The following is an 11654-nucleotide window of genomic DNA, read 5'->3' on the forward strand; positions in this document are numbered from 1 at the left end:
AGTAAATTGTATCAAGAATCGTCACAAAAGTATTTTGCACTAATTTCACCGTAATGGTCAGAACAAAGACGGTACACGTGCTCAAGAGTACACTTAACCGATTTTAAGTAAGAGCCAAATGCGAGTAAAGAAACGCGTGCACGAACTCAGACATTAACATCGTTAATCGCGATGGCTGGATATTCAATTACGTAATTAAACGTAATGTTTCCAATATACACGTGCGGTCCGGACAAGTAAACATTAACGTTGAATTCTTTATACGTATATACGTACAGCGTCGTTAGGGGAATCGAACAATCCAGATCGGCCGATTCGTTTCCGTAATGAGTTTGCGGCGCGGACTGCACGTCCGTTATCGGGACACGTGTCGCCAGCACGCCATGCGAACCGCGTATATCGTCGACGTTTTACCCGATAAATTCGGTATTCGGCAATCGGAGAATGAAGTCTGACCACGAAGCCGTCCATTGCCGCCGATCAGGAAGGCTTTCCGATTAACGAAGGGACTTGCGGAATCAGCAGCTTGCCGAAATTAAATCCAAAACGATATCTATTCAATGATTACGCGATCTGCGAAGATGAGCAGAAACGTTTACAGTATCTGTAATATGTGTATAATATACATATCTATTGCATGTTACTGTAATATAAGATCATTAATATATGAAATATCATAACTATATACATTGTATGAATAGCTTATACATTTTGAACTATACATACAGAAATCTGTCAATTTTATTGACAGATTCTTTCGCAAACTTGAAATTGGTTTTTTCTTGGAGAAAATATCGACAGAAACCATTATGTATTGCCGCATATTTAAATATTGACATTAAATATCTTCGTAATTAAATCTAAAATTGAAACTCTAAAAAAATAGAATCTTAAATGTGTATACACAATAATTCAATCATCAGAAACTTGCTTCGCTCACTTCGTGACAAGCGATATTTTATATCTCAAATATAATGATACTTAAAAAATTATTGGTATTTTTATATTATAATTTAGAAAATTAAAAAGTAATTAAAGAAAAATAAAGCACAAAAAGAATAAAATAAAAAAACTCTTAGAAAATTGTATCGACAAAGAAGCATTGTGTGCAAACAGCACAAATGCATCAGTTAGATATTTATTTCGCTTTGTTATATATTATCGGTCGTTTTGCAAACAAAGCTTTAGTACATTCAGTCGATATTCTGTGTATATACTTTTTAACAAGTATAAGCTATAAGATGAGCAACAAGAGGATTACTTTCAAGCCGTATAAAAGTAGAGTAGAAGTGGGAAATTATCCACCGCGAACTTGAAAATTCTGAAGGCGTATAATAGACAGGGCACTGCATGGAAGAGCCAAGTTTTACAGTCTACTTTACAGCAATTACGAGCTTAGCATTACATGCAACGAACTAAGACGGAACGTCGGACGTCGCAAGTATTCGCGCTCAACGAGCTTACAACGCAAAGTGCGCTAAATATCCCTCGCACTATGAGGCGCGCATTATCGCTGTCGACGTTTATTAAGGAAGAAACGCGACGGCGATGTGGCGTGCTGTAATTCCAGGCAGGACTAAAGGGCAGGTGAGCAAAAGATAAGTAAGGCAAGGACGAAGTAAAAAGTATGAAGAAAATAAGAAAACAATAAGAATTGCCGGCAATTCTCCTTGTCTTGAAAAAAACTTCTAATCCAATTAAACTGTTCAAATGGAATCTACCGGAAGAATAATTAATTAGTAAGTTACAGCAATGTTATACAAAGCATTAGCTAGTTAAATAGGACAAAATTACAAATTGTCTATTCATAATCACATCTTTAACTGTCTTCGAAAACATTGATCTGTTCGCGATACCATATATGTGTGTGTTCTAACGTAGATTGTTAACTTCAATAAACTTTGACAATGAAAATTGCAAAGCGATATTTTAAGTTATAAAATATAGCAATATTATTCCTACAAATAGATAAATAATTACTATTCATTAGATAACTGAAAACGATAGTAAAAAACATATTTAAATAAAGAATTAAAAATCAAAGATAAAAATATATTAGATATTATTTACAAATCAATCCTTCTGAAACTTTCTATTAATCGTTTCATATTTTTCTATTTTATTTCAGTGCCAAGAGAAACTTTCGCGCCGACAGACTTCTCCATTTCGCACGCTATACATAATCGAGAACCTGTTTCTTGAAAATTACCTGGCATCAAGCGCGAAAACGTGACGCCCGGTCTTGAAGTTTTCCATGCACTTCTCGGTCGTATCTATGGGTCACCATCTCAAACCCCCTTTCGGCCGTTCCCCACCAGCCTTTTCCCTGACCGGTGCGGTGCAAGTTGCACGGTATCTCCTTATAAATTTATAAACGCGTCACGAACGTCAGCTCCGTAATAAGGGACATGCTAGGTGCGCTGTAATTGACACGTTGGAAATATCGGTGCACAGGTTAAACGCAACCGCGTTTGAAAAACGTGCCGAATCGTAGTCAGAGACATTGATTCTCTTGTTAAGGCTGCGCCGCGGGATGACGTGGGGGCGAAACGAGAAAGAGGAGCGCGAAGAGAGGCCATTCTGGCCCGTGCTTGCCGATAAAAACTCAAGAATCAGAAGAATGGAAGAGGAGGAAAAGAGGAAATTACGGAAGCGGATGTGATCGACGGCAAAGAGGGGGAGCGACGGCATAAGAGATGAAAGGGAGAGAGGCGAAAGGGCTGCTCGGGATCGGCGCGTACAAAAGGAAGAGTCGAAAGCTCCTGTAGCAGGAAGCAAGACGTGCAAGGAAAAATAAACGATGGGTACGGGAAAATCAACGGAAGAGCTCGTTGATTATCGTAAAGAGATCCAAGCAGTGACCATCTAAAGCAAGATGATAGAATAAAAATCGATAAAAAGTAAAAAGTTAAACAAAAGTCAATAAAAAAAAAAAAAAAAAAAAAAAAAAAAAACAGAAACAGCTAAATTAAGTAAAGTATAATCAATAAACAAAACAATTATATATATGTGTACCGAAAAGTATTTCTTGAAATGTATTTTTCTCTTTTGATTTGTAAATTTAACAACATTTTTTATTATTATTAGAGATATTCGACACAATAAGATAAAATTAGATGCGTGTATTACAGATTTAGCTTTCTTTAAATTCTTTCGTAATAATGCTACTTTATGCACTACTCAAATTAATTAAATATAAAATCAAAGAAATACATTAAAATTTTTACTTTTTATCTACAAACAGAAATCAAGTTTTTAATAATTTCAGCTTCCATTTCAAGCAAAAAAATCGCATATAAATGCTTAGTAGGATAAATTAACGACTGTTACAAACTCACTTGAGATATGTATGTTTCCAAAGTATGAAATAAAAATAAAGAGGTAGAAAATGAAGATCGCGACAAAAAGATCAACGGAAAAGATCGCGTTTGGCTTAACGCATTACTTTGTATTTTATCGCCGGCAGCGCCATAAGTATAACGTCGGTGGGGAAAATAGGTGTAAAGTGCTTTTAACGTAATCACTTGCTCGTCGACCGAAGCTCCTAGCTGGTAACTTTCGAAAGTGAGAGGTTATAGCGCGTGTCTGAGGCATACCCGGACCCTTACTACTTGTACGAGCACCGCGTCTGACCGTTTCGGCGGTTTCCACTTTCTCTTTTCGCTACTTTGCGCGCGCGCGTAGAGCACCGCGTCTTCTATTTTCTTCTCGTCTTTTTTCACCTTTCCGAGTATCGAGCACGTTTGCCCAGTGGCGACGACTGACCAGCTTAGAGGAAACTGTGCTTAAACCCATTAGTGGTATTGCTTCGTTTTAAAGCCGGCGCGCAAGAAAACCCGACTTGCATTATTACATCAGAATACCTGAACCATTGATTAAATAAGTGAAATTCGAAATGTTAATTCAGTCTTATACTGCTGACTACTTTCCCCTACATTGTGGGGATTGTATTTCAGCTTTTTTCAATTCTACTCAATATTGATTTGAATAATAATAAATTTATCTATCTAACTCTCTTATTATGCGAAATAAAACTTTAATATCCATTAATATTGCACTTAATATATCTTATAAATAATATTCACAATCTTTTATTTAAATGTGAAAATCAGATTTACAGAATAAATAAAAAATAAATTTATTTTAAGTTGATTGTAATTTCATATTTTGTTTCGAAAAAGTAAAGTATATATAAATTTATATTGTCGGTATAAAAACTTGTTATATTTCTAGACATTGATAAAGCTTGCATACTAAATTTATGTGAATAATCATAATTTAGCTTTGATCTTGAACCATAGGCTGTTAATATTGATAGCAATCCAAACACATATTAGAGAATCGATTAACGCCATCCATATGTGCTGCCCTACGGGGAGTGATCAATATAAGCGTTAGACGTAACACATCCAATTCGTTATATCTGCTTTGGTAATCGATTTGATTGATAAAGTTTACTTTTATTAACAATTTCTATTTATCCACAAATATTTTTTTAATACTTTCACAAGTAATCATGCTTATGACATTGCTGGAGTAAACCACGGAAGAGATACCTCACGCACCAAACAAATATGAGAGTATTTGCCAATTTAGAACATAGAAGATCAGAAAATGTTGGCCACCGCAATTCAATTTACTCATCCGGTATAAAATTTACGATATGTTGCTTGCACAAAATAAAAGAAAATAAAACTTCATCAAAATAATTTTCAAGGTTTTATAAAAGCAAACATATGACAATCAATTAGCAAGTTGCGATAAACAAAACAAATGATTAAAATTTAATGTTAATACCTTTATAAATTATATTATAAACTAACAACGGCGATAAAAATGTATATTATAATTAAAAGAATAGATAGAGAATAGATAGAAAAATTGCAATGTTTATCTGTTTATTAACAGCGAAAAATTCAATGTATGTAATTTTCTCATATTCTTCTAATGATATGATTTATGAATTTAGAATAGATGTTTCTTTTTCTTTTTAAAGTAAGATCTCAGGGATCCGTACAAGACATTGTTGAACATTATCACGTAAACTCATTTTCACTCATCGAGGAAATCTTTCCCGTGCGCGCGGAAGGGCAACGGAGCCAGTCACGTGAGAGAAAGGATCCTCAAGAGGCTCGACCCAGCGCGCCGCAATTCCGACGCGATGCCACGTGCTGCCCGGGGTGGGAGAACGACGATGAATTTTTGACTTCCCCAGAAATCTCGGATCCGCGTCACGGCAGCTCAACAGAAATCCGTTTGCCCGCCCTCTCCGACGATCGTTTATACTACCTCGCCGATTTGACGTGGTGAGCGGGGAGGGAGGATCGCCGGGAGAGACGAAACGAGCGGCAAAAGAGACGCGCGTTAGAGCGAGAGATCACGGGGGACGGTGGCTGGTGGTTGCCGGTGACGAGAACGGGGGGGAGGAAAACGGAGAGCACGGGGGAGCGAAGGTTGGCGGCAAATTGAATCTCGCGCAAGACGTGACCGCCCCCGGGAACACCGGCGCGTCTGTATGGTGAAAATCACGACACGACTGCAGCCCACAATACGTATTACCCACGCTTCGTGGAAGTCGTGGCATTAGGCAACGACGTATTTCTCGAGCGCCGCCACCGTCGCCGCGCAGACGACGAGATTCCCGACATCAAGAGCCCCGACTATTCCGGGTTTTCATCTTCTCGTACGACGCGACGCTCGTGGAACTCGCGCATCGAAGGCAGAGCTGATCCCGCGATACTTGATGGAAACAATCCCTGTAGCATTTTTCATGAGAGTCTTCAAGAGACGACGACTGCCTTACAGCAATTGCCAATTAATTGCATTGCTCTCAGGAAATACTCATTTTATACGAATACTGTTGAATTATAGAGTTAATTAAAGTATCACTTTATATTTGAATAAAAGATTTTTTAAAAACCACCAGATTAGAATGAACAACGGCGGTGTCGGTACTGAATTACATAATTGTTCGTTAAAAGATAAAGCTTATCTTTTTTAAGCTATTTTTTTAATTATAATTTTCATAAATTTTTTCCATAGATATACATATTAGATGAAGAAATAAAACAAAATATTTTACATAATCTACGGCGTAAAACAAAGTGTTAACATCGTGCAACATACATCTTTTTTCAAAAAGATCGTGTAGCTGCCTTGAAAACCAACGCTTTTGAAATTCATGACGAGAGCACAGAAATAAAACGACTTTATAATTTAATATGAAGTATATAAAAATCGCTACTACCCTATGCGCGTTATTATCTATTCTAAATGAAGAAAGTGACGTGAGGACAATGACATACACCTCAACGTGTTATATATGTCAACGTCGTCATCATCGTGATATCTACTGTGACGTCTGCAACGTTGCGTGACGTAAACGAGATTAGCGAGACGTGTCGCCGAGTACTCAAATTTTCATCCTTGTCGTGTCTCGAGGCTTCAGCCTTTAGAATTGATAAGAGATTTCAAGCACAGTGACAATAAAATCGTGAGAAATTATCAAATATATTGATGTATGTTATAATAAATATATGCCAAACACGAATGTAGTAAATACAAAATAATACTAATAATATTGTCAATAATATTATAAAAAGAGTAATTATTTGTATGTATAATAAGATAATTATCTATAAATATGTAATAAAGATAGTATAAATAAAGATTGTTTGATAAATATATATATTGTTATGTAAATATTGTAATAATTACATTTGAAAGTATAAATGTAAACCAATGATAATTATGTTAAACACTCTTTACACTTGACTGATATCAAATTCGAGATGAGGAATACCAAATGAAAATTCTGTGCATTTATTAAAGTCCATATTTATGACTATAAGTCTATATTATTCCTTTTATACGCTATCATAAATAATAATGCGGTAACGATATAATCACATTTTACGATAATAGACTTTAGCTAAAACCCATATTGTAAATTCTCGCCAGAATATGCCGATGTTCTAACAAAATAGAAAAAATCTCCAGGTTGCTTGAAAAAAATGATGTAAATCATAATTACGAGTTTTACATAATAGATATGGCTATTCAACTTAATTAAAGTTAAGCTCAAACTTACGGAATTTATCACTGTTTACTCATAAATATTCATGACATAATCATATTATATCGTTAATACATCTGAAAAATATTTAACTTTTATCCAAATATGGTTTGTCATTTACTTGAAACTTTTTAAATTTTCCGGAGAACATTAATATGACTCTTAAATATTAGTCAACTTTTCACTGAAAGTATTTTAGAATTTTGTTTCGTAAAATCGTAATTGATATTCAATACTTTATGCGCACTCGAATTTTAAAAAGAAAATGAGGAATATTGAAGTATTTTGTTCATATATGCTATGTACTAAAATTATATTCTATATACTTCTTCGTATATGGACGTCGAATAAATTATATGCCTTCCAGTGACGTCTACTCGAATGAGATATACTTGCACAACCCTGGACAATTTTTCCCCAGATTTTATTAAGCGCGTTCCTACGCAATCGGAACAACTCGTGCGGGTGCACTGTGGGATTTGCACGTAAAATGTCGGGTGCCCCGCGGGCTTGACTACGCCTGGATGAATGGAAAATTAAAAACGCCAATCAGGTGGCGGAATCCAGCCTGGAGCAATGCCGTCGGTAGTGTCACTTGAAAGGTACGAAAATAAATTTTTCTTTCTGACCAACTCACGCATCACGCAAATAATAAAACTTGTGCAATCGTTGCTTATTGGTACAAATATGCTAGATATATAACGACAAATTTCAGGTTAATAAATTTAAAATGCATGACGCTTTTAAAATAATATAATTAACTTGTAAATTTATAATTAATTATTACATTTTGTACAATTAAAACGCGATTATAAAAGCATAATATTAGTCGTTTTAAATAATTACAAAAAATGGAATTAAGCTACAATATAGGATTGAAATGGTTGTATTTCAATCATAAATATAAAGCTGCTGATTTCATATAAAATTAATTATTATTAATTATCTAATATTGACCCAAAATTCAGTAATAAATGTACGAGTATGTATGTATATGCGGTATTAATCGATTTAATAATGTAACGTGAGCGTCATCTGAATTACGTCAAAAAGATAATTATGTTTTTTACGTTAAAAAAAGTCAATATATATTTTGAATTATGTAAAGTGATTAATTCATGTAAAGTAAAACTAATCTAAATCAATAAACAACGATTACACCATTAGCTAGGCAATCTAAATCAATTCCTTCATGCAAATTTCATCGAATTCGATCGATAAGTCAATTGCGAGGATTTATGCATCGACATGATCATCTTCAACGCACCTCGCATGCATCAATGCAACTCGCTAGAATATCCGAAGCGAGTGTTTCACATTAATGTGCTTTAGTAAAGGACCCCTGCTATTCGTTATCGCGCCCTTCCTTTGACCCGCCTACTTATCAAGACTTGCCTAAATGCTGGAACCACCCTAGCAATTAAAACGTGCAAGCAGCGCGTCACGCGATCTCCGGTTAACACCTCTGTCTAAACTAATTACAAAACGAGCCTACATGGAGTCATACATGTTGTACACATTCGTGGACATTCTGTTGCATTCGAGTTCTGGATCAGCATAAAAGGCATGATTTGTGTGAGTGACAAATCGTGAAACGATTTCCTACTGTTCTTGTGCGAATTGGCTTATTTATCTTTTATGTTATATATACATATTAATAAGCAAATAATTATTATTAATGTCACAACTTCAATTACTACTATTATTAGTAATTAATAACATTATTATCGTTACTATGTATTATTATTATTGTATTTTACTGCAATGAATAGATTCGAATAAATCGAAGATTACAATACAAGCGTGCACGATTGTTTATAATTCAAAAGGCGAAATATACATATCACAATTTGAATATTGACTTATGTAGAAATACAATATGCAATATTTCGAAAATAGAGAACATATGGACAGACGGTTTAATAATCAATAACGACCCATCGTGACATATCAAAGTGCGCCGAATGGATTGACACGACGTGTCAACGTCAAAGCATAACGTATGCACATCGATCGCACAAGATCGATATGGTCTCCGCTCTAGTTTCGTCGAGATTAAATCATATCAATCGTGTTTTCTAGCATATTAATACTGTGACCTCTTTTGCTAGTTTTTGGTCAAGAACTTGACTCAAAAATTACTTTACTATAAATTGAACGATGCACTCCCAATTAATTTTCTTATATGCTTTCACATCGATGACATAAATAGTCTACAGAATTAGTGATTCAGTCTTGATAGAAGCAAAAAATTATTTAAAGAATTTTTTTATATAGATTCAATTTGCCGTATGACATACCTACAGTTATCATCAGAAAAATAAAAAATATTAAAGAAAATTTATTATATATCGATTGTAAAATTTGCAAATAGATGAGAATGTAAAATATTACGCAGTATTTTGATCATAATTTACGATTTTCAAATTTGCGATGTATTTGATTTTTCCCAAGATTTATGCAAAGCATAGCGCCAAAAGGAGAATACGACAGTGCCTAACTGCCTGAAGCTCGCTAATCTTGTTACAGCAGCGCGCACCGGTGCACCAAGACGCCATTTCTGAAGATTGCAATTCAATACTGCACTCTCGTCGTGTGCCGGCATCCGTGCAGTTATCGTTACCGTGACTCACGATATCGTTGAGCCTCCGCGTTACCCAACATTCTAAGCTTCCCGTAATCATATGAAACTCCAGCATCGTATAAAGAAACAGAATCGTTAATCTACTTCTTTATCGCGTTGCTCCGCATATATAACCTTATCGGCCAATTCGACTATGCGAATTAAAATGTTTAAGGCCACCGTGATACGGAGTTATCAAGTCATACCTATTATTATGATCGCTGAGAAATACTTTAATTTTTTGTATTAGATCCGAGTCTAGAGAAATTATACATTTAATATCAAAAATTGTTTAATTATAATAAGTAGTCTCTCCTAAAAATATTCATTAAGAAGTAAATTCCAAATAAATCATAATAAATATCTTACAGATATTTCTGTTTCTGTTATTTCAATAAATTGAAATTATTTTATTATTTTATTACTTTAAAGTAGTGTAATTATATTAGGATTGAAAGAGAAGAATATTATATAAGAAACTATATTTTTGTGATATAACAATTTCTGATATAATAAAGCACACCATATATGGAAACGTTTGTTGAACTCAATTCGTAATTTAAAACGTTATGCACAGATTGGCGACAATATCGCAGCTTGACCCGATGAGGTCAAGTACGAGCATTGCCTTGTCCATTACTCCTTAGAGTGTTCCGAGATTATCCTTAGATATGAACAAGTTGATCACGCTGCGAACGAGAACGTACTCACGCTCGACCGGCATTAATTATGCACGCAAGTTGAGCGCACAGCTATTATACATAGCGAATCACCCGGCGTTACCGACACCCAAGCGCTAATCACTGGAATAATCTCGTATTTATATCCGGATTAAACATACACAATCATGGGATTTTGCTCAATCGATCGAGTTGTATCCTATTATCATTTCAAGTACGACAATTTCTGATTGATAAAAATGTCAAATTACATAAATCATATAATAATAAACATAAAACATTCGATAAAAAATAAATATATTTTAGATAAATTCCGAATGTTTATTATATAATGCTATTAAATAGTTGTATTACATTTATTTTACCAATTGTCTTTTCAATAATTTTTTTACAAGTTGCATTTCTCATTATATTTTTAATATAACTAACATGTATGTGCTAGTTAACGCGATTATTTCAATTCAAATTTATTCATCCATAATTAAATTAATGTAAAGTGTCGAGTACGACTGTGAGAATATTAATGTCGATCTTTTTGACGTAGTATTATCGCAACAAATTTATTATCGCGAAAAAACGATCAGAATTTCTCACGAGATAAGTCATGACTTCTGTTATCACCATGTTACGATGAACAAATATCGAAGACCGCACTGACCTTTCGTAAAATGTATCCGCTGATCCCGTATTTATAGTAGAAGACGGTATTTAAGCCAAAGGCAATTATGTGTTTAAAACTGCACGAGAGAGTGCCGCCCACCAAGAACGCAGCATGGTTGTATGCATCGAGTTAGATGCTCGCGTTCTCCGTAAGCTCTCGTCCGTAAGAACGAGAAGCAGACGGCACGAACACCATTCATAAGTTACGAGATTCAGTCGATTAAATCGTCTCCCGCAATTAGAAAAAGTGCAGGAGTTTCCGGTACAATACGAAATTCCACGACGCAATGCCGCGGCACGGAAGCCCCTACGTGTCTTGGCGGTTCACCGGGTATAGTGAACCGACCGGAATCGATTCGTATCCACTGAATTAATTACGCGCCCATTTTCTACCTGGTATTGAAACCTCCGCGCCCGTCCCCGTTGCCATACCATTTCCACATTCATCGATCCACGGAATCGAGTGCGCGGAAGTAAGGAGAATTGACGTCCTTTCCCGGTCTGAAAGATTACGTGGAAACCAAATAGATGGTACGTATCGCACGTTAAACAATTAAACGATTAATGTCACATTTGACAGGCTTTCGTAGAATATTAATGCGTATTTAATTTCTAA

The sequence above is a fragment of the Linepithema humile genome, chromosome 5 (assembly GCF_040581485.1).
Source record: "Linepithema humile isolate Giens D197 chromosome 5, Lhum_UNIL_v1.0, whole genome shotgun sequence".
Lineage (NCBI taxonomy): Eukaryota > Metazoa > Arthropoda > Insecta > Hymenoptera > Formicidae > Linepithema > Linepithema humile.